Genomic DNA, 5421 nt, shown 5'->3' on the forward strand with positions numbered 1-5421 from the left:
GCCAGTGCACTGCAAGAATACAGTCAAAATCCTTACATATGGATCAAAAAAGATCAAAGAGTTATCAAAAGCCTTCAGTATTTTCTGCCATTCCCAGTACAAAAGATAAAAAAATCTTTGAGATAACACCAGCACAACTCCTTCCCAAGGCATAAAACACAGCCCTGAGTAGCTGGATTTAACCTTAGCCATGTGGTTAGCGCTGGAAAAGTCCCCTTAAACAAACTTGTCTTGTCAAACACATTGTGAAATAAAAGAAGGTGACCCAGAAGATCCTTCAAGGCACAACAGAGGAGTGACTTTACAGATCAGCAGCTTTGACAAAGTGGAGGAGCTGACCCAGGATAGGATTAGCTGGGGAGGCAAGCAGTGTGTTGTGAGCACCTGATTGAGCTGGAACAAGACAGAAGATGAGAATAAAACACCCTTCAGCTCCTCACAGAAACCACTGCTAAACTTTGAGGGGGACAAGATAAATTTGAAGGAAGACAATAATTAGCTTTTCTCCTGGAGTGTAATTCGTAATTCATTCTGACTGAAGAAAAAGGAGTGTTTGCTTTGTGGAGGAGGCTGAAGGTATCTGAAAATCTCTGTGCCTCACCTTTCTGCTTTTTCTGATTTAAGCTTTCTTTTGTAGCCGGTGGGAGACTTTAAAGTTGACTGAATGCAGATAAGAGGGCAGGATGGTCAAGATGCATCTTCTTTTTACAAATTGTCTGTGGTTTACAATCCTCTGTGGTTGAGACATGTGATGAGATCTGCCACAGCTGGTTGACAGTCCTTCACAGGAGTGCCAGCAAAGCAGAAATTGCTTCTGGGTGAACAATATTAATTTTAAAGACCATTTATTTATAGAAAGCATTAATCTAAAATTATTTTTTTCATAACTATGTGGAAATAACATCATTCTTCCTGAAATAACCGATGAATCACTCTGCCTCCTACTGTAAGTTTTATGTATCTTTCTTATGCAACCTCTGCCAAAAATTGGTTAATAGTCACTATAGGCTTGGGTAGAATGGACCCCAAGTACTACAGCTCTCCTTTGACTAGATCAAACTGTCTACCAGCTCCAGAATAGATATTATTTACATAAAGATTTACTGAATGCTTAGTTTGAATTTCTGAGTTTGGGGTCTGTTTGCCTGCTTTTCACTTACATGTGATTTGGCACTCCTAAGATGGTTTATGAAAGCTTTGCATTTCCTTCCTGCAAACTGCTGTTACCTGTAAACATGTATTGTGGCATCCAGATGAACTAAACCAGATTCAAAAAATAAGCATTATTACAGCACTTAGAAATGCTGTTTCAATATTCCTCCTATAAGCAGATGATTAAATTAGTAAGCACAGTCCAAAGCCTGTTGGCCTCATCTGAATTTTTCAAAAAGTACATTTTCAGCCAAAGAGAAAGCTCTAACTGCTTGGTGACATAAATCTAAAGAGGAATATTCAGGACCTTGCTCTCCATACAATTACTCAGTTCACTATATGCCATCTCAGCACATTCCCCCATCAGCTGCAGGAGGAATTTTTTTCAGTCTCATTTTTTTTTTTTTTGTGTACTACTTGATGACATAATTGCTCCTAATGCCTGCTAATTGGGTGCACATGCAGGTGTGTGTCAGTGACCCAGGATCAATACACATGCCTGTTTTTTGGGGTCCCTTTTGCTGGGTCCCTGGCTCAGGGGAAGGGGCAGCCTGTTCCCCCCAGTCAGAGCTGGGCTGTTTGTTGGCACCTGCCTGCTCCAGCCCCTGCACCCACACTCACCCAGCCTCTGCTGCTCCCCAGCCATCCCATGTGCCATTTCAAGCCTTCAGCTTTAGCACTGCTTTGCCTAAAGCAGGCAGTAGCTACAGGAAGGATTTTGCTTGGGCTATCAAATTATTCTCTGTTCGGTAATATTAATGACTGTATAAATAACAAAATAACTTCTTATGGTTCTGCAAGATGTAATTCTCTTTTAATACCTGACCTTCTTATGTTTTAATAAACTTATTGAAATTCCTTTTTTAATAATTAAACATTGTAACTATAAAAAGGGAGGGAACTCTTTGGATATTGCCTGCGGTTTAAATATCATAAACAAGAATTTTGCCTTTCAAATGTCAGTTGTCAAACATTTTGCTGAACATATGCCTTCCTTTTAAAGATGAGGGTACCTGCCTGAGCTGCTTTAAAAATATGAAGCTTTAGATATTACCAGTGCAGACCATTTATTCATCTTTACTTATTTTGATAATAGGATGTAGAAGACATTCAGGTGAAATCTAACTCTGTATAGGAAAGAAAGGACAGTCCCTTTGGAGCTGGATGTATTCTGTATTGATTACTGATTTTATATTTGTGTTAGTGTCCAGGAGATTTACCCCTTAAAAACAACACTAGCACCCAGAACTGCCCCAAAGTCCCACCACCAAAGGAGTTACAACCTAAAATCTTCACCCTGCCCGCTCCTCAAATATTTCTCATGGCTAAATATAGAAACTGCATGTTTCTAAGAAGATTTCTGAGCAAATGGATTGCTCCCCCTGTTCCCTCCAAGCACACATCTCACCCCAGAAAGCTGAATGGCAGCTTGGCTCCGGGGCTGTGAAGTTAACAGATGAACACAATGGGAGCAGCAGGAGTGGGAGTGACTCACTGGGGGAAGACAGAGCCATTTCTCTCTGGAGAGAGGAGTTTGTCCGACACAGGAGCTCTGGAGCCACAAGGAAGAAAGACTCCAAGGGCTAATGAATCTTTTTTTGGGGAAAAATAAATTAAGTAATAAGGTTGTCCACGCACAAGCTAAATTAGCTTTGAAAAATCTGTAAGCTCTATTTCTTCAGGTAAATCAGAGCTCCCAAGTAAACTAATAACAAATGCCAGTATAACATTTTCACATAATAACTTTCATTGTAAATGGAGCAGGAAAATACGACTGGTTTTAATAAGATAGAGACTGATTAGAAAAAAAAAATTACCTCAAATTTCCAGACCACTTGTCTAAATTTTATGCAAATAGCTGCAGAAACTCCAAGTTTTTTCTTGCTTATGTTTTCTGAAATTATGTTATGCTTACCTTTATTAGAGTGCTTGAATAACATCTTTTGCTACCACAAACCCTAAGACAACAGTCTGGAAAACTGTGAAATGCTATTTCAGAGAGAGGAGTCTCCAAAATCCAATCTACATCCATCTTAGCTCCCTAAAACAGATCATTATTTGATTATCAGACACACATGCCAAGTCATAAATTAATATTAAAGTCAGTGATGGGACCTGAACCTTGATCTGGTGGCTTCCCAGGTGAGTGCTCTGCACTTGAGGTAATAGAGTAATTAGACAGCTTTTCCTCTGAAGGATAATTGCTAATACATGTTAGCTGTTGGAGAGAAGCCCTCCTGAGGAGCAGATATGGGTTTCCTTTTTCATTAAAAAAGAAACTTCACTTTTTCAGTGTTTAACCTTCAGCATATTAAAATGTTTAGTGCCTAAGTTAGATAGAAGTGTTCCTCTGAGTAACAAACAATTAAACATAGCAGAGCAGGGGGAAAGTAGGACTATGTTTCTGAGACAAACCCACAGTGACAATTAACTCAAAGCTGCCCTGGCAGCCGTTCTTTAACCCACAGGACTGCAAACCAGCACACAACCTGTGTGGGGGTTGACAGAGGCAATAAATCCTGTGATACACACGGAGCTCTAACAGCCTCACCCACACATGAAGATTTTCACACGTGATCTCTGACATGTGCCACACCCCACGTGCACAAACCTCCCTGCTCACAAAGTGCAACATTTCTGTTTGGTCATTTTCTTGAACTCTGCCCTTGGTTTTGGAGAGTCATGAACCTGCTTAAATAAATGCAAATGAATCTATGAAATAGATCAGATTGACACGTCATTTGAGCTAAACCTGTACTAATCTTAATAAATTAAGATTACATTGACCCATATGAAGACAGAAATATCACATGTGCTGAGTCTTTAGACTGTAGAGACTCACAGTTTCTGACAGATGAAAGAGAACTGCACATCTTGTGAATACAAATCTAATACCATGTGAGAATCTCAATTTGGTTGAGTGTGCATTGAAGTGTGAGTAAGTTTTCCTATTGACATGAATTAAACCAGGTTTGGAGTCTAAATCATTTAGGTCTGATCTTGTCTTCCCTTATATCTCCTGTGATCATTAGCATTTTAAAGACTCAATGTCCAGTGGGGATGAAATGCTGCTAATCTAGTGAGTCTCAGAATACAAATACCAATATTTCAATTTCTTTTTAGGTATTTTTATTTCCAGAAAACATTTTTACTTTGAGAAGCACAACATAAGATACATCTCAATGTACTACAGGTGAGTGCCTCATAGTGCTTGATGGATTCTATGGGTTTCATTTGTCCATGGGTTGGACTGATGGATTACATGGGTTTATTTTTAACACTGAATGAGGGTTACAAACATCCCTGCACCTGAATTTCAGTTCTAATGCGAGATTTGAGCAGCAGAGAATCCTTTCCCTAATTCCAATTTTGGTTTTGTTTGTTTTTTCTTGTTTGTTTTTTTTTTTTTTTTTACCTTCTCTCAGAAGTTTGCTTAGCTTCTCTTTCTTTCTTTCTACATCTTTCCAGGCTGAACTGGCATTCCTGGAACTCAGCAATTCCTGTCAATCACTAAGAGTTAAGGCCACTTCCAGAAAATTTGAACTATCAGCATGGCACCATTAGTGCTGCAGGACAAGTGGCATGTCAGCAGTAGTGGATGGAGCCATTTACAAATTGCATTAAAAAAGAAGAGAGGGTAAGATTACTGACCCCTGGAAACAGAGTGAAAACCCATTACAGCATTTTTGGTTATCATCCCAGACTGCACAGTAATTTTTGACACTACACAATAATAAAGCAGCTCTTTGTTTGCAGGCTCCACTTGCCCAGGGCACTGCTTTGCAGTCAGCACCAGCAGTGTGCTGGTCACTGCCTTCTGCAGGGCAGGGGAAGTCAAGGTCCTGTCCACAAAGGCTTATTGAGGGCTGCTCTGGGCTTTCTGCACATTTGGAAACGTTCAGAAATCTCCACTTGTGTGTTCTATTTAAACTTCTGCTGGAATGACCATAGGTGCCTGACACTCAGCTCAGACTCTCAAAACAAAGGAGTTGAGTCCTTCTTTGCATAAATAAATACCCATACACAGAGAAACCTGATGTGCCATTCTGACAACAGGACATGATTCACTTTTTCTACACTTATGAGCTCCTTCCATGGATCTGCTACCACTCATCCCCACAGACAATCCCTGGGTATCCATGCAGCCCCTTGGAGAGCAGCACAAGTGTGAGGTAAGGCCATGCCATTGCACTCCTCCAGCTGGGAATCAGAGAGACAAAAACACTAAAGCCCACATCTCCAAAATTATTTATACACCTGTCTTCACAC

General features: G+C 40.1%; 1 long non-coding RNA gene across 1 annotated transcript; it reads left to right on the top strand.

Moving 5' to 3' along the window:
• The first annotated feature begins 375 nt into the window (after positions 1-375).
• On the top strand, positions 376-4773 carry LOC143695340 (uncharacterized). The gene is made up of 3 exons (XR_013184447.1): positions 376-576; positions 4276-4345; positions 4621-4773. It is a non-coding gene; the product is annotated as an uncharacterized LOC143695340 (long non-coding RNA).
• The last annotated feature ends 648 nt before the right edge of the window (positions 4774-5421 follow it).

This window comes from Agelaius phoeniceus, chromosome 16 (assembly GCF_051311805.1).
Source record: "Agelaius phoeniceus isolate bAgePho1 chromosome 16, bAgePho1.hap1, whole genome shotgun sequence".
Classification (NCBI taxonomy): Eukaryota; Metazoa; Chordata; class Aves; order Passeriformes; family Icteridae; genus Agelaius; species Agelaius phoeniceus.